The sequence below is a fragment of the Suricata suricatta genome, chromosome 4, assembly GCF_006229205.1.
Source record: "Suricata suricatta isolate VVHF042 chromosome 4, meerkat_22Aug2017_6uvM2_HiC, whole genome shotgun sequence".
NCBI lineage: Eukaryota > Metazoa > Chordata > Mammalia > Carnivora > Herpestidae > Suricata > Suricata suricatta.
In genome coordinates this window covers 8,222,774-8,242,357 of record NC_043703.1, presented here as the reverse complement: position 1 = coordinate 8,242,357, position 19,584 = coordinate 8,222,774, and positions in this window count along the sequence as shown.

The following is a 19,584-nucleotide window of genomic DNA, read 5'->3' as shown; positions in this document are numbered from 1 at the left end:
TAGTAATAATACTTTTACATCCAATATTTTAACATACTTTAAATGATGAGTTAAGTTTGTAGTGAATATATGAATCATACTGAGACTCTATTCTAGATGTAGCTGTAAAAACTTGAAAGACAAGAGGAGGAAAATATTTAAGGTACTTAATTAATTTCAAAATGAATTAAACTCTACAGTTATCACTTTCAAAGTGAAAAGAATTCCACCATGTATCTATTCAAAGGCATCATGGATATACTTTGGGACACAATTACTGATTAGTTAATTAATTTATTTATTAAATCAGTGACCATTTAATGAGCATGTACTTTGTGCTAGGGATCATGCTAAGTGCTTTCTGTCAAGGATGTAAGGTACATATAAAGATATTTGTGATAAAATGAGGTGAATACTCCAAGAGAGATTTGCATTAGGTACAAGAGAAGAAAAGAAAAATAAGACAGATCGGCTTTGTTGGATGACGGCTCACTGAGTGTCCGCAATAGGTCTTAGTGAGTTGGAATTATTACTGGACCAGTGTGGGGGGCCCACGAGGACACTGGTAGAAGGAATGGCATGAATAGTCCAAGCAAAGGCCAGGCATGTGAATCAGCAAGGTGGATTGTACAGCCTATGTACATCCGGGATAGACAGAATGCATGATGCAGTGGTGCTGGTGGGGGAATGACATCAGGCTAAGGATCCTAATTACACAAGGGTCATATATCATGTAAAGAGTTGGGGTTTCTCCTATAGGCTACAAAATAATGGTTGGCTAATATTCATGGAGGCAATGATATAAAAATTAAATGCAACGTATTTGTTGGAAGAGAAAAAGATGAATTGAAAGGGAGAGGTTTGAAGCAAGTCAGGAAGCTATTCTAACAGTTGAGGCCAGACTATGGACAGTGGCAGGACTGGAGCTATCTGGAGGATAAAATTAATAAGACTTAGTTATCAGTTTGATTTGGGTGGGGAGAAAGAGGGAGGCCCCCAGGACTACCCTCAGGTGATCAGCTTACACACGGGGGGAGAGGTTAAGCAAAGGTGAGCAGACTGCCACCCTTTGGGATGAATCGAGATTGTTGACAACTTTGGAAAATAAAGTTTTATCAGGACATGGCCTTACAATTTATGGCTGCTTTTGTACCACAATGGTAAGGTTGAAGACTGGTAAAGAGACAATGTGGTCTGCAAAGCCTAAAACATTTCCCTTTTTGTCCCTTTACAGAAAAACGTTCCTGGCCCCTGGGTTAAGGCAAGGGACAAGGGATTTTGAAATAAGCACAAGTGGAAGATTAAGACCAATGTTAGGGGCGCCTGCGGGGGCTCAGTCAGTTAAGTATTCAACTTCAGCTCAAGACATGATCTCATAGCTCACAAGTTTGGGACCCACATTGGGCTCAGTGTTGACAGCTCAGAGCCTGGAGCCTGCTTCAGAGTCTGTGTCCCCCCTCTCTCCCTGTCCCTCCCTGGTTCATGCTCTGTCTCTCTGTCTCTCAAAAAATGAATAAACATTAAGAATAAAAGACCAATGTTAGATGTGCTGGGTTGAAATACAGGCAGTATCTCTGGGTATATGAGGATTAAAACATGAGTGAGGGTTAAATTACAAGGAATCAAGGACAGGATGAGACGGGAACAGGTAGGCATCAGGAGAGAATCTTGGGGCATATATGCTGTATAGCCCAGGCCCTTTATGGTTGTATCCCACCTATGCAATGTAGGGGGCTTAGACGAGATAATGTGTGTTATGGACAACACCTTATAGCCCCAGGGTGTGGCCTGATTGTACCCTACTCACCTGTCTACACAGGTTACCGTTGTTCCTCCTCTTCTCTCTGGGCACTCATTTTACTGCCCGTCTGTTCCCAGCCTCACAGCCAGACCCTGGGTCCCCATTTGGACCCGTGTCTCTGCTTTGGGTCTACATCTTGGACACAGACCGGGACCAAAAAGAAGCACTGTGACCTTGCCAGTTCTCTGCTTGCAGTGAAGAGCTGACCTAACTTGAAAGTGCTTGGCTTGGAAATGACTATACAGCTGGAGTCCTGCCCAGTGTAATGAGCACTTAATCCACTTGCCTGGCAACGTAAAGGGAGTCCAGGTAATCCAGAGAGGTAACACGCACTTTGCGCAGGTAGCCTTTCTTTTCCTGACAGAGCTACATGACTCAGCTGGTCCCAAGAGTCCTGGTTGCTTTTATTCCATTCTGACTCGATACTCAGCACAAGAGCGGAATGTAGCATCTTCTGTACAGAAATTACATAAATATTTCCGATAGTGTTTTGCTGCTTAAGATCTTACTGTTGTCTATGAATCTCAATATGGATGTGCACGGAGGTCCCTGAGGGAGTCAAGGTTCTGTGTGTCTAAGGGATAATCCCCATCAGGAAGAAGTGGACTGCTAAAATTTTGCTCTTTCCTGCAAAAAAACCAGACAATTGTTTTCAGGTTTAAAAAACCCCACAAACTATACTCAGAACCTCAATATTTTAACCAGATGGATGAGGTCTCCTAGAGAGAGGATGCTGGGAAGCTGGAGAGGGGCTGTAAGCCCTACATCCGAGATTGTCTCCTGTCCTGAGGGAATTGATGAAGAAACCCCCTGAATGCTTGATGTCTGGGGACCATTGTTGCTGCACTAGACACTGAAACATGTATTTTTACCACTGAATATTTCAAAGAGCCAGAATAACCACACATGTCACTGCCTGAAAAACAGTACACTTGTTTCTACCTCTTCCAGAACCGTAGTAGTGTGCATTGACACATAGTCTGTGTTAAAGACAGATTGTTCTGTAAACTAGTTCCCACTTTCAGTTGTGCGAACACTTCCTGGGAGAGCATGTTCAATGCCGTAGGCAGCGTGATTTCATCAGTCCTTCACTTGCCCCTTAAAAGAGTGACAGAGGAGAGTTCCTGATCTTCCGGCTGGCCCATGAACACTTTGTCATGGCGTCCGTCTAGCCTTTCCACATCACACAGTGACTAGGGTTTCATCTTCTCCCAGCTGCCTCCACGAATGAGCACCTTGACATTTAGTCAGGATGTCTTGTCATGGACTCTTCAGAGAGAGGAGCTGGGATCAGAAACAGTGCTTTTCCCTCAAGTGGAAACTTGCTATTTATTTGTTTGTTTTTGTTTCCTTGTGTCCCTTCTCATGTGTGTTTGATAAGAACACTCAACATGAGATCTACCCTCTTAAAATTTTAAGTACACAAACATTATTGCCAACTATGGGCATATGTTACACAGCACAACTCCAGACATTATTCATTCTGTGAGGAACACCCCAGAAGCTTCTGCCTGAACACAAGGCATCGCTGTCCTGATATTTTCCCATCAGCTCTTTAACATAGCCTACGTGACAGACAGGCATGTCTTTCCTTAGAAGTCACAACGCCATTTCTATCCAGAACCCAGGAGGGGAAAGGCGGGACTCTCTTGCCAATCCGTGGATGGCACTCCACAAGTTTCCCAGAGTAAAGCCACAGGAGGCCACATGGCTTTGTCAGCTGTGACTTTGCAGGCAGAGCAGGCGATTATTTTTATTGGATGGCAATAAACTCCAAATACTATCATTACAAGCTTTCTCCCAACCTCTTTTCAAGCTCTCATCATTATAGCCCAGCAGCCTCAGCAATTGTATTTGTCAACACTGGAGGAAGAACCGTGCAACCTGTTGGTGGGCTCCGCAAATTGGGGTTTGCCATGTGAATACTGATGTTCTCCGAAGCTCCATCCTGTCATTCAGAATGACATTTCATTCTGTTTATTGTGATTAGTTTTTTGCAGTAGCTTTTAAAAAGTGTAATTGCTTTTGTAGTCTCAGGAACAAAGGGGCCCTAAAGCCACATTCAGAGATGTATATAATTGTTAGGCAGGTTGGGGAGGTTAAGAAGATTGAGATTTTGAAAAGAGATAGTACATAGATTTAAATACATGAATTTGTTTCTTTCAAGCCTTTTGCCAAAAGGGTTTGCAACAATGTAGATAATAAAACTTGAATTTAAAGTGATTTCAAAAAAGTAATGGAGAGAGTTCAAGGAAACCATGGTGTTGATCATTGATTGCAGGGGGAATTGGAGATGGTGAACTCAACTATTCGGACATAACGTGAATAATTCATAAGGGTGAGTAAAGTAATACAATGCAGGGTTGATAATGCATTTACATCAAATCGTGGTAAGTACATATGGCTGCTATTATGATGTCTAATAAACTAATAGAATTTACTAATATACATAAAATAAGAACAATATATGCAAGATCCAAGAAATATGTTTGATACTGTTCAGACCCTTATCCCAGATAAAGCTTTTCGTTTATAGTGAAGAAAAGACATGGAAAGAAGAGTAGGATCTATCCATTTACTCCCTCCCTCATTCATTCATTCATTCATTCATTCCAAGATGTTTCTGCTGTGTCTGCTGGGTACAAATCATCCTTTTAGATGCTCGGGGAAGAGCTGTGGACAAGAGTTCCTGTTTCATGAAGCTTAGAACCCAGAGATGGGGCCAAGTAATATGCAAGCTGATAAATATTGTTTATATCATTGAATTTTACCTATTGGTATGTTCCATTAAAACAAGAATCAGAAGTTAAGGAGTGACTGGGGACAGTATTTAATAGAATGACTCTGCACAGCACTTTCAAGGTATACTGGACACAGGAAAAATAGTGGTCATTACAGACCTGCTTGCGATGGCCTTGCTGTTGGGGAGAATCTGGGGAGGGAAGATAAGTGATGATCTATAACAGGGGACAATGACAGGAACAAGGTGTCTGGGTGAGGGAAGGGAGATGGGACCTAGCACACAGGGGGTTGTCTCTCAGTGGGGGCACAGACTGGTCACCCATTACAACAGGAAGGGAAACTCTGCCAGGAGGTGAGGCCGGCCACTATCTGTATTTTTGTCTTAATGAGGCTGTCTTGCTGCAGAGTGTACAGTAGAGCATGTGTGCCTATATATAGGTAGGCAGAGCAGGACATTTGAAGAGGCTACTGCAACGGTCCAGGTGAAAGCTAGTAGATACTTGAATCAAGGTGATATGTGGGGGTTGGGGAGATGTGGTTAGATTCTAAAAATATCTAGAAGGGAGATGCTGATGGATGGGACGTTGAATGTGAGGAAAAGAGACAACTCAAGGGTCACTCTCAAGCTTTCATCCTGGGCAGCTGAAAGAATTGATAACACCACATATAGAGATGAGAAAAATTATGGAAAAATTAAGAGATGGAAGGAAAAAATAGCTTCTCAGATATTTTATTTTTTTCATGTTTATTTTGAAAGAGACAGAGACAGGGTGTGATCAGGGGAGGGGCAGAGAGAGAGGGAGACACAGAATCCAAATCAGCTGAGCTGTCAGCACAGAGCCAGACACGGGGCATGAACCCATGGGCTATGAGCCTATGACCTGAGCCGGTCTCAGGCTCCACAAACTGAGCCTCCCAGGTGCCCCTGTTTCTCAGATATTTTAAAGGCAAGGAGATGCCTATTAGATATAGTCAAAGTATAAGGGCTGTGACCAATGATACTTAGAGCCAAGATGCTATGATGTTTCTGGAGCCAGAATGCCTGGGTTCAGACAACTCAGCTTACTCATCTGTAAAATGAAGAGTATCATAGTACCCACCTTCTTAAGTGGATGGAAGAATTAAATGATAAATTCTTGTAAAGTCCTAGAATATTGTCTAGCACATACTAAGCATCTAAAGTGTTATATCTTTATAGAGGCAGTATCGCTTATGTGACCGAGAAAGTTTTGGGATAGCGAGATGTCTGTGCAGACGTGAAAGTGACCATCCCAACGTGGAAGTGTCAAGTGTGAGCCTCTTAAAATGAAAATCCACATTGTGGTTTCCATAATTACTTTATTAATGAGCCTTGTGAGAAAATAATTGGAAAGGCATTCATTCATCATTTCGTAGGACATTTTTAGGTGTAGTTTCAGTGTGGTGTGGAGAACTTTGAACTGGCTGAATGTGAAGCAATTCTTGTGCTTCACTGATGTGTTACTACATGAATCACCTGAAACTCTAACGGTCTGTGGACTTCCTTTCCCTGGATGTTGAGTTGCGTTTTTTCACATAGTGAGCTTTTTCTCTTCTAGAATCTGAATACTTTGTCCTTAAACTATGACCAGAGAGCATATAGTTCATGGCAGTCAGCACTTGGTATCTGAACTGATCCACATTGGTAATTTTAGGCTGGGTAGATTCATTGAACAGAAGTTCCTGGTTATATATCAAGATATCATTTGTTTAAGAAGCTGTTATTTTAAGTTTTCTAATATAAAGTTAATGCAGTGTAATAGGCAGGGTTTTTCTTAGGTTACTTCTTCTCAAAGTATCATTTTATAAAGTCAAGAGTACTTCTGAAGAGTTTCCTTTTTTTTTAAGATGATACCACAACCTTTTAAGTGAGGAGTCCCAGCATTTCAGGCACTTATTCAGTTACCTGATAATTGATTCCCCATATGAATTTCAGATATATGACAATAACAAAAAACTTGCCAAGTATCCTCAGGGATTGGTAACAGATCCAGTTATAGGTAGTATTTGGCCCGCAAATACTACCTATTGTTGATGTCCACAATATAAGTCCTGGTCAAGGCTTATTATCTTATTTGTTTTAAATTAGAATGAAAGCCTATTGTCAAATGAATCAATCAAAATGTGACATGATGACAGATGCCTGAATTGTCAGCACGACCCAGAGAAAATCCTAAAATACTGAACACAGCTTGATTAATTTCAGCGGCTTATTAGGAGTACTTAAAAATGGATTCATAATACTTGTTATAATCCACATTATTAATCCCTCTCTTGCTGATCTGTTTTGACTAGAGTGTAGACGGTGGTGTGGATGGGCAGGGAGTAGGGCAGGAAGGCTTTTGAAAGACGCTATTGCAATGGTCTGGGTGGAGATATTGTTATGGGCTGAACTGTGTCCTCCAAAAATCAATATTGAAGACCAAACCCCAGTATTTTAGAATGTGACTTGATTTGGAAATAAGGCTGTTGTAGTTGTAATTAGTTAAGATGAGGTCACACCAGAGTATAGTGGGTCCCTGATCCAGTATGACAGGTATCTTTCTAAGAAGAGGAGAAAACACAAATGCACAGACAATGAGAAGGTCAAGGGCGGAGGCAGAGATTGGAGCAGGACAGCTGTAAGCCAAGGAGCCCCAAGGATTACTGGCCAAACCAGAAGCTACAAGACACAAGGAAGAATCCTACCCAAACTCGTGGGGGGAGCAAAACCTATCGGACACCTTGGTTTCAGACATCTCACGTCTAGAACTGAGAGAGAATAAATTTGCTTTTAGCCACTCATTTTGTAGTACTTCGCTATTGCAGCCAAGGAAACAAATACAGATATGCTATCAGTGCTAATACAAGACAGGGCTTCAAAGCTAATTCTTTACTGAGGACAATAGCCCCTCTAGACAAACCTCCTTCACTGAAGTCATTGTTGTGTCTTCAAAAGGCATAACATGCACCATGACCTGGAGCATTCATGAAAATACGTAATCTTAAAAAATTTTTTTAATGTTCATTTGTTTTTGAGCAAGAGAGAGACAGGGGAAAGCAGTGAGAGAAGAAGACACAGAATTCGAAGCAGGCTCCAGGCTTAGAGCTGTCAGCACAGGGCCCGATGCGGGGCTTGAACTCATAGACTGTGAGACCATGTCCTGACCCCAAGTCAGATGTTTAACTGACTGAGCCACCCAGGCGCTCCAACAATATGTGATCTTAAGCAACTTTATCATAAATATCTATGACTTAGGTGCCCCACACTGTGCTAGCTTTGACATATGCTCTCTTAATTTATCTCTTCATGAAACCCATGAGTGCTTTATAATTATTCCTTGTTTTTATCTTGTAACAAATAAGGAACTTGAGGTTTAGAGAGATTATAAGCCTTGCCCAGGGTCACACAGTTAGGAAAAGATCTACAGTGGAAAGCCAGGGTTCAAGGTCAGTCTGGTTTATAGTCTGAACTCTTAGTGTTAATCTATAGAGGCTTCACAGTCCGAGTCTTGACATGGGAGGGATTGCTGGGATCACCTTCCTCTTTCCTGATCCATTGCTTCCTGTCCTCTCATCCCTATTGGCCAAATCCAGAGAATCAGAGGGGAGATGGAAGGGACATGTGAAGCAACATTCCTTCTCAGACACAGAGTAAAAAGAAAGCCATCTCTGAAAGATCCAGAAGGCCATTCCATGTTGCTGCAACTCACGGTCTTCAGTTGACTCATAAGTTTGTTTGGAATGTGAAACATTTGATTAGTGTCAAAACTGCATACTTTTAAGCCACGAATTATGAAACTCCTTTTTGTAAGGGAGAAGGAGCAGTTATCATGTACAAGAGTTACCTGTTCTTCAAAAGTAACTGGGAAAAATATTATTGGTGTTGGTTGTATTTGTCAAGAAAGAGCAAAAGCCTCCAGGGTTTTATTTCCAGATTTGGTCAGTAGTGTGCCGTGAAATATTTGACAAGGCACTGAACAGTGGACCGAACTTCTTGTCTCTGCTCTTCTACCCCTAGAAGGGGCGATGGGGAGAACCATTGTCAATTTTGTCTTTGGTTTCATCTATGTTAGTGGGAAAACAATTCATTTAAAGTGGACTAATACAATGATTCCCTTAATTAGAAAATACTCCACAAGACCATTCCAGGAAAATGAAATTTTCATCCTATTTTAAGGAGAGTTTATCAAGGTGATTTCCCTGATTTCCCATTTTTAAAAAATTTTTTTACATCTATTTGTTTTTTAGAGACAGAGACAGAGCACAAGTGGGGGAGGGGCAGAGAGAGAGAGGGAGACACAGAATCCAAAGCGGGCTCGAGGAGGCTCCGAGCTGTCAGCACAGAGCCCGATGTGGGGCTCAAACCCACAGACTGAGATCATCACCTGACCCAAAGTCAGACACTTAACCTACTGAGCCCCCAGGCACCCCTCCATGGATTCTCTTTAAAGCAAACCATTCGCTGGCAAAATCTATAATCACTGAGGTGTATGTTAGGTTATATTTATGTAATGATTTCTTTCGCTGTGGCTCAGATTCATTGTATTGGCTTAATTTGGCATCTCTATAATATGATATATTAAAACATTATTGTGACGGTAGATAATGGTAATCTATAGAGCTTTATATTATTTGAAACCGTGGCCCAATGTTTTAGGAAAATGGAAACAATGATTTGTGTACAGAGTCAGTGATCCAGTTGTGTAGGATGACTAATCAAATAATTGATATCATATTACAAAACCAAAGAACCCCAGACTTGGAAAATATCTCTAAAGTCATCTAGTAGTCCTTACACACAGATATCTAAAAGTTCCATTTGGGGGCGCCTGGGTGGCTCTGTCAGTTCAGGTTATGATCTCACCACTCATGAGCTCAGAGCCTCTAGCCTGCTTCTGATTCTGTGTCTCTCTCCCTCTCCCATTCATGCTCTGTCTCTTTCTCTCAAAAATAAATAAATGTCAAAACAAGTCCAATTTAAAAATAAGGTTATGCAAGCTCAGGGAGCTAAGGTGACTTTCCCAAGGTCATGCTGGCAGTTTTCATCTCTTCAACACTAGGAGGGGTCATTCATTTCACAATTGACTAGTAGAAAAACCATTAATCAAATATTACAAATCAGATTTTAGTATTATTGCCTGGTGTTTAGGAATCCCACATTCCAGTTTTAAGTTCCCCTCCACTTACTTTGGGGAATTTATTTGAGCACTCAGTGCTTTATTTCCTTTCTTGAACATTGCAACTGACCTCACTGAGCTTATGAAGAAAATATATGGAAACTAGTATATTATCTTGTGTATCTTTTTAAAAAAGTTTATTTATTTATTTTCGAGAGAGAGAGAGAGATTGAGAATCCCTAGCAGGGTCTGTGCTATCAGTGCAGTGCCTGATGGGAGACTTGAACTCATGAACTCATGAGATCATGACCTGAGCTGAAATAAAGAGTCTGATGCTTAAATAACTAAGCCACCCAGGCACCACAAATCTTGTGTGTTTTTTATTGTGTTTTGTCTTCTGAACTGGTTTGTCTGAAGACACATTAATAGGTCGAAAGAGGGCATTTTCAAGCATTTAGGAAATAAAGGTCACATTTCCACTGACAACGTGGCTATTCCCTAGATGAAATGTGCAGTCTACAATTACCATCATGTAGCATTTCAGTAACACCCTCTTATTTTTATTGCATCATGGATAGTTTAATGATCAGACAGTATTTATTACATCCTATTTATTAATTAAATGATGGAATGTCCCTAGAGAAATAAAGTTTTGCACATTTAAAACTGTCTTCCAATACATACATTTAATTATGAATGATATCTAAATGAAAGAGAAACAGATAATTCTTTTCTTCAGCCTCCACCCCCTCCTCCCCTTTTTAACAACAGAAATAATTGTTCCCAGAAGTCTCTACCCCATGAAGCCTGGGCTGTCATCCTTTGATGTGTCTCTCACATGTTAAGATCAAATAGTTCCCATAATTACGTTTGGTAATTTTAGAGTCATTATTTTTGTTGTTAAGATTTTCTGTACTCAAATAAATAAAATTCTAGGTCAACAAGTCATTGGGTAATGAAAAATAAAAAGGCCCAGCAGCATGATAAAAGTGGGGAAGGAATGAAAAGTGTTATATTACCTTTGGTTCTGAATATTGTAGGTCTACATGCACAGTCTCAGTTAACATAAGTTGAAAATGACCACTTCACATGTGTGTTAAAGAATCCCTTTGACAAACCGTGTCTAATTGAAGTGGATAATCTCAGTAGTCATGCTGATGCTTGGAAAACAATGGTCTTAAGGAACAGCTCTAATATACTGAAAGACTCTATAGAAATACAAGAAATACACTTGAACTGCAGTTCTTTGGTAACAGGGATTTCTGGTGGCATCATAAAGCATTTTGCTAATGGTATTTTCAGGTGTTTAGGATTTCCGTTTTGAATTATATGAGTGCCACACAAAAGGAAAAGCTTGCAATTAAATATCATGTTTGCAAATATGTCTCAGTAATAGTTAGGACATTTCTGTTACCTGATTTGCATATTGTGTTTCAATTCCTTGCAGGAAAGCATTTTATAGCAGGGTGTATCCTGGTCAGCAGATTTTAAGTGTAGTCCTGTCTGAAGCCAGGCAGATGAAGAGGATGATGTTCTTTAGTCCCTGGCAACCTGTAGGTCATAAGATGATACTGACATTGTGCCTGGAGTTGATCTTTTATTGCACTTGCTCAAAGGAAGCATGGGCCATATGGCCAAATTGGAAGGACACAAAACACAAATTAGCATCCAATTTAGTCACTTCTGTGGCTGGATAGCACTGCACAACCTGTAATTATTCCTATTTGGTCCCTGCTGAATCAAATGAAAGGGTATTTTTCTGACCCATTTTATTTCACACCTAATAGATTCATGTCCTTGTAATCATATGCCCTAATCACTTAGGTTCAGGTTCTTCTTGGGAAGCAAGAAGAGAGAGGGCTAGGTTTTCCTCTTCATTTGTAAGGCTAAGCAGAGGGATGCAAACAGTTGTCACCTTTGAATAATGTGGATTGTTTCTGGGGAGGGGAGGTGCTTAGAATGATGGGATTAAAATTCAGCAAATTTGTATTCTTTGATAATTTTTAACCTTTAAGATTCATCCAATGAATGACTTACATATGTGCACAAGGATTCAACCACAAATGTACTCATGACAGTGTTATTTTTAATAGACAAAAATGGAGAAAAATGAAATGTCTATTTAATTCACTTATTTATTGAAAAAGACATAGTAAGTCATTATTCTGAGCCATACACTGTTCTACTTGCTAACCAATGACAGTTGAATAAAATAATAGTGGTAGTTCATGTAAGGGAATACTATGCAGCTACTAACCACGCTGGAGAAAACGATTTAATGACACAATAAGATGTGGATGACACATTAGTGAAAAAATGAGTAATATACAGGGATGTATCTTAAGATGCATAGATTTTTCAAATGTACTGTAATGAATACATAACTCCTCTAGTAAGAAAAACAAAATAATTGGCTTTATTTCCAAACAACTCACAAAAAATAAAAATCAATCAAACCAAAAAATCATGACTATGTCAGTTGCTAATGGTGGATCTTCTAAAGGAAAGGATGAAGTAAACAAATGCTTATTGAGGTTCTACTGTGTGCTGCCTTGTGCAGGATGCAGGGCTGCAGTGGTGATGTCTTCAAGGAGCATCACCAGTCATTCCAGGGTGTGAGCAGTTTGGTGACCACCGTAGGGTATCCAGATTCATTCAGAGATTGCATCATATAGCACAGTTTCTAAGAAAAAGGATAGAATATTGCTCTACTACCTTCCAGATAAAGCATCTGACAGTCCTGGGTGTCATGCCATCATTTGGGGATGTCTTTCCTGCTTTTCTTCACTCTCCCTGAACTTGACTTTGGTGGTGTGAATTGTTTCAAACTACATCTTGCTCAAGGTTCCAGACGCTGGGAACTTTGGTTGCTGTGAAGAGTTAGAAAAGCCCCAAATGATATTGACAGCATTGTGTGCTAGTAATGGGGAAGGGAAAAGAAAGAAGCCCAAGCATAGAATGTCAGAGGGTGGCAATCAAAAGTTAAGAACAAAGATCTGGCTCATTCAGTCCATGTCCAGGTAGGCATCCATCACAGGCTACAAAAATGGAGAGGGCCCAAGCTGGAGGAAGCCGACCAGGGCATGACTTTGGACATATGGGCAACAATAAGAGTCCAGATCATCTGTATCATAGGAGTTTATCAAAAGCGTGCCTTTGTAATGGGCAAGGCGGACTGGAAGTAAGAGTAGAGCCATGGGAGGGTCTCCTCTGCCTGTCTTTACTATGAGTATTGTGAGTCACCAAATAAGCATATTTAATTAACAATGGAATTTATCTGGCCTCTCTGATATTTTCTGAGATGTGACCACTGTACAACCAGTCTGCTCCCCATGGAAGTTAAGGAAAAGATATCCTTTACAGGAACTTCAATTCAGGAAGAAATGATTGTCTGGAGTCTATGTTGTCCATTTTAGAACTTACCGCGTTGGGTTTTCCTTGAGCCTTCCTATAATTTCCTAGCAAAAAAGTGGACCTCAGGAGTGCTAAGGAAGTTCAAATAAATGTCTTTTCATGAATAGAGAGCACTTCCCCTGATTTTGTTGCTCTCATCTACATTAGGAAGCTTCAGCTTGGCTTCTCTTGTGTTCTAAACTGCTGAGTGATGGCCTCAAGCGCTACCTGCCCATAGCAGATAACGCTGACAAATGTGCTGGAGACTTTGGAGTAAAGCAAACAGAAGCAAATAAAAGGAAAAATTCGAGTGTAGGCAACGTAATTAGATTAATCTACAGCCTGTTTTATGAAGGAAAACTAATTAGGAATCAGATGTATAGTTTTCAGGGAATTTTTATGCAAGGTACGTTGTATGTACTTCTCATAATAAATTGCAGTGAAGAGTGCGTGTACGTGCACGCATTCACACACGGGTCTAGTAATCGAGGCCTACCGGGAGCTATGCTTTAACTTTAGATTTAAATTTGCCTCCAGTGTTAGAAGGCCTGCAGGTATTAAATTAGAAAGCTCTGACTGCATGTCTCTACAGTTGGTTTTTGGAGCCCATTGCCTGCAATTAGAGCAACCACGAGTAGGATTTTGTTTAGACACAGGCAGCAGAATGAGGTGTAAAGTTGAATGATGATGGACGAATTTGATCAGTTTAGATAGCCAGCCGGAAAAATGTAGGCCAAACAGAGCTTTTTTTTTTTTTATTAATTAAAGATTTTCAAGATAATTAGTTTAACTGTCTTCAGACTGTGTCCGCATGGTATGACTTGGTGTTCCATACAATTTGGAAAATGCTGGAATTCCTCTGTAGATTGTTATTTTGCTTAAAAATTTTTGATAAACATTTAAAAATCAATACATTTTTATCTAAAGAATTATCCCCATAATCCTGAGCTGGCAAACTGATTTACTTTTTTAAGTCCAGGACTAGAAGCACAGTTTCTATCATTTTCTTCCTGCTACAGACCTGCAAAGGTGAAAGAAAGGAAGGTCACCTGACTTTTAATTTTTTAAAATGTTTTTTTAATTTATTTTTGAGAGACAGAGAAAGACAGTGCGAGCAGGGGAGGGTCAGAGAGAGAGGGAGACACAGAATCTAAAACAGGCTCCAGGCTCTGAACTGTCAGCACAGAGCCCGATGTGGGGCTCAGACCCACGAACCATGAGATCACGACCTGAGCTGAAGTCGGATGCCTAACAGACTGAGCCACCCAAGCGCCCCTCACCTGACTTTTAATACTGAGGGCACTTGGCATCAAATCCTCCCATTTTTCCTTTCTGGCCAGGCTCTGACTTCCCAGTGGTTCTAATTACTCAGTTTCTGTTTTGTTGCCCAGAAGATGCTAGGTCAGGCTAAGTTTTACTTCATTGCCTTAAAACTGTGTTTCTGGGTTGCCAGGGTGGCTCAGTCAGTTAAGCGTCTGGCTTCGGCTCAGGTCATGATCATGTCAGCTGTGCTGACAGCTCAGAGCCTGGAGCCTGCTTCAGATTCTGTGTCTCCCTCTCTCTCTGACCCTCCCCTGCTCACACTGTCTTTCTCTGTCTCTCAAAAATAAATAAAAAACATTTAAAAAATTTTTTTAAACTGTGTTTTTGACTGTCATCCTGTTGGGCCTGGGGACTCTGTCCTGCCAATACTTCTGAAAACACAATTTTGTCACTTGTTTTCATTCTTTGTAATGCCATCAGCCTTTCCAAGATCTTTGGTCTCTGGGAGGCACCTAGAATCTTGCCAGCCATCCAGGGCCTGCTCAACTCAGGATATCTCCACCTCCTCTTCTGGGTTGGCCTCCCTGATATCAGGGCTTGATTGTGACCTATTTCCCAACCCCCCTCCCCTGCTCTGCCCAGGTTGACTGAGCCTCTCCGCCTGCCTTTGTCAGGGGCGGAGTTTCTTACTCGCCATCAAACCCAGTACTGCAGAGTTACTTTCAAGTTTTATCATCTTGCAGTCTGTCCTTATCAACATATCACAAGTGAGAAATGTATAAATTCTGTTCTCCTAATTCCATGAAAGTTCCTAATAAAGCACCTGAAAATGGCATAATTTTATTGTCTCACATAACTCACTAAAAAAATTATATAAATCACAGCATCAAGCACGACTTTGGTGGAGTAAGATAAGACTGGTAGGTTCTGATGAAAAATAAGGAGTGAAATATTAAGACTACAAATAAGAACCTACCTACATGTCTTGGTACTCTGAAGCTGCCGTAATGTGTTACAAACAACAAAACTATAGATGATTTGGTGGGAATCAACTATAAGCATTTATCTTTGATCTATCAGTGGGTAGATGGCTCTGCTGGTCTTATTTGGCCTTTGTCACCTACCCGGGGCCTCAATCAGGGCAAGCGAGTCACATGTCTGCTCCCTGGGCCTTCAGCTTCAAGGTGAGGATGAAGGGGCAGAAGAGGGAGCCAGAACCTGTGTAGGTCTGCTTGCAGTCAGGTCTGCGGCTGTCCCATTGGTGGAAGCAAGTCACCTGACCAAGTTCAGGGTGGGCCCTGAGTACTGTCAATCCATACTAGGTAAACCAGGTATAGAAGAACACTTCATGGATGGTTTCATGTGTTAAGGAACTGGGGAGAGGCACTGATCAGCTGCTAAAAGGAATCCTGCAGTCCTCAAACGGGACTCCTCAAGCCAAATCATTTCATCGATTTTTATAACCCCTCGGAATTATAGATCTTATCATAAAAAACAGACATCCATTGCTTTGGATGGAGGTTTCCATTAAGAAGGAAAACCCCAAAAGAGTTTTCTTATTATAGAAAAATTATGGTATTCTTGAAATCCAGGCAAATGTTTTCTATTATTGACATGACACTAATGCCTTGCAAAAAGAGCAATAAGTGTTTACTTTTAAGAGTTATGTTGAAAGTAATATTTGTCTTTTCCACACATTGGTCTTGGGGATTTTTCTGTTTAGAAAGCCAAAGCGAACCAACCCAAACAAGTTTGAGTGAGGCCAGCATCTGATCCCTTTGCTTCATGGGAATCTGTCCCCAGGACCACATTCCATTTGCCACCAAAATGTGGCTGGTTCAAAGCAACATGCAATGTATGTGGTTTCAAAGCCTTATCTTCCTTCCAAGAGCCAATCTTTCCTTTTCTAGTCTCCAAGCAGCCTCCCGGGAATTCCTTGTGGGTCCTACATCCCCTTCCTGAAAATTCTACCATAGTACCATTCCTAAAATAACTTTCCCCTAGGCAAGGCATTTTGCTTGGATATTATTTTGCCATTTTCTCACTCCTCAATATTTAATAGTCTGTCATATACTTTCACAATCCTGCAAGTTAATGCTTTTGCTAAGGTGTTAATAAATAAAATGGCTACCACACAGTAGTTATGTTTAAAGGGAATACTTTAATGATTCATGATGGCTAAACGTATTTTGAGTCTTATGGCACTGCTGAAGAAAGGGCTTGGGGGTGACAAATACTGAGATGTATTTTTCTAATTTAAAAATATTACAAATTCGTTTTTGATGATTGAAAGACTAAGCACTATGAATAAAATAAAATCACTCATAATCTCACAAAGGGATCAATTATTCATTTTTTTCCTCATTTTAGAATTTATATGTATATGTGTGTGTATTAGTCAAACTATATGAAATTGCCAATATTCAATTGTTTTTTGAGCTACAAAAACAACAGTTTTGTCTGTTTTTAATCTTATAGTAGTGATCATTCTTTCCATTAGGAATCCTTCTGCAGAAAAACAGAACCAATAAGATGGATGGATAGATGGTTTACCTATCTATCTATCTATCTATCTATCTATCTATCTATCTATCTATCTATCATCTATCTATCTATCATCTATCTATCTATCAATCATCTATCCATTTTAAGAGAATGGTTGGGGAATGATTGAGGGAGAGGCAGAGGGTTTTTTAAGGAATTAACTCATGATTGTGGAGGCTGGCAAGTCCAAAATCTGTACAGCAGGTTTAAGGAAGAGTAGATATTTCTGTTTTCAGTCTGAAATATGCAGGATTTCTAAGTTGCAGGCTTGAGAAAAAATTGCTTCTTCTTCAGGGAATTGGCCTTTGCCCTTAAGGTGTTCATCCGATTGAGTGGCCCACCCACATTGTAGTATTTTGTGGTACAATAATCTGCTTTATTCAAAATCTATGGATTTAAATGTTAAACACATCTAGGAATACATTCCCAACAACATCTTGACCAGTGTTTGACCAAATAACTGGGCATCATAACCTAGCAAAGTTGGCACATAAAATTGATACCACATTATTTAGAAATATTTTTGCATTCTGGTTTTTTACAATTAAAAATAAATGGTGATAATTATCCTGCTCAATAGAGCTCTGTCTACATCTTTGATCAGTGTGTTATGTCTATAAGAAGAGAAATCACTGGTGCACTCAGCAAAAGCAAAAATCGCTCCTAGCTATGAGAATACTTGGACATCTAAAGTAATTTGTCTCTGTAGGCATATGCGTCCAACACATGGGGTCTGTCTTTCTTGTAGCTACATCTGCAGTCAGTTGGCAGAATTGGACCTAACTGCAGAACTGGGGCATTCAAGATTGGGAAGTCAGTGGCTGATCGATCGTCTGAGGATAAATTGATACAAATATCAATAGCTCTTTTTTTTAAGTTTATTTATTTATTTTGAGAGAGAGAGAACATGTGAGAGTGGAGGGGGTGGCAGAAAGAGAATCCCAAGTACTCTCTGCACTGTTGACGAAGAGCCCAATGCGGACGTTAACTCAAGGACTATGAGATCATGACCTGAGCTGAAGTGAAAAGTCAGACACTCAACCGACGGAGCCACTCCGGGCACCCTATAAATATATCAATAGCTCTCAGAGGCAAAGGCCGCTCTTAGAGTCTTAAGCATGTTTTAATACCTTTAGAAGATGAAAAGTTGCTAAGAGATACAGCATTTTATATATATTATTTTATTTGTTCCTCACAACAGTCTTACGAGATAGATACCATTATTATACCCACTTATAGTTAGAAAAACTGAGGCTAGAGAAGTTAAAAAGCTTGAATGAGAACAAGTAGGGTGTTGAATATTAATTTGTTGGTGCAAGCATGTGATGCCAGTAATCTTTCTATTGCTGGAAAGTGGAGAGATGGTTGTAAAATCAGCTGTTGGCTAAACTTCTGGGAGCTGGGAGATTTGAGATTGGCTGCTGTCATTTCATTGTGGAGGTACACTCTGACATGCAAGTCAGAGAGAGCTGTGATGGCCGAGAGCCCAGAGGGCTGAGGAAGTGTGTTTTAGGGTTACTTATTGAATATTCAGACATCATATTATTATCTCACTGGGCAAAGACCAGAGGTGTATTTCTGATTGAAAAGCCAATGTGTATTTGACATAATAGAATAGAAGTCAAATGCTATACTTGTGAGTGAGTGTGTGAGTGATTCTGTGTGTATATGTGTGTCTGAGTGTGTGTGCACACACTGTGATTTTGAAGCAAGACCATTATAACATAGAGAATAAATTATAGATTTTAGAATATTAGCTCAGGAAAAGACCTTGGAGATCATCTAACATATCTGCTTGAATTTTGGTTGTGGAAACTGATGCCTGGAGAGGTTAAGTGCCCAAAGGATATTAGTCAGTTCTACCCCCTACTGCATTGATATAAAATCATACCTTTATGTTGAGAATATGACTTCAGTGAAACATATATCTTTGGGTTTTTTGAACAGTGTCATTTTGAAATCTACTTTGCTGTTGACTCCAAATCCATTGATGTGTTCTAGACGTTCATATTTCAGGACTCAAACTGTATCTCCAACACCATATTTCACCCTCAGAAGTGGCACAAAGGCTCCTGGTGAGACTACTTGTTCCAACAATTTTTGATGTGGAAACTATGTTCACCATAATCATGATGGAATGTATTTGTTTCCAGGCCAATAGAGGAAGAAGAATCATAACTTTTTTTTTCTTGAGATGTTTTTGCTGTTATCATGGCACATTCAAGCCTGCTCTCTTCTGCTTCCCCATTCTCTCTTTGTATTTTTTCTACTGGAGGGGCTTTGTTTATCTTTGTCCAAGTGATGGCCAGAAATTGGGTGGGGATGTCAATGAGTTCGGTTGAGAAGAAAAGGCGTTAGAGTCATCATGGAAGGGAGAGCTGCAATGTGTAAATCATGAGCTCACATGTGTACAAGATGTTAGATTCATCTAGAACAAATGTCACAGTTGGTACCTAGCATAGCTACAAGTCCTTGCCTGAATGGTGGAGGCTGGGTTCAAGTTCACTTTACTTTTTTTTTTTTAAATTCTTTTAATGTTTTATTTATTTTTGATACAGAGAGAGAGAGAGAGAGAGAGCATGAGAGCGGGAGGGTCAGAGAGAGAAGAAGACACAGAATCTGAAGAAGGCTCCAGGCTCTGAGCTAGCTGTCAGCACAGAGCCTGATGTGGGGCTCAAACCCACGAATGTGAGATCTGACCTGAGCCAAAGTCAGAGGCTTAACCAACTGAGCCACCCAAGTGCC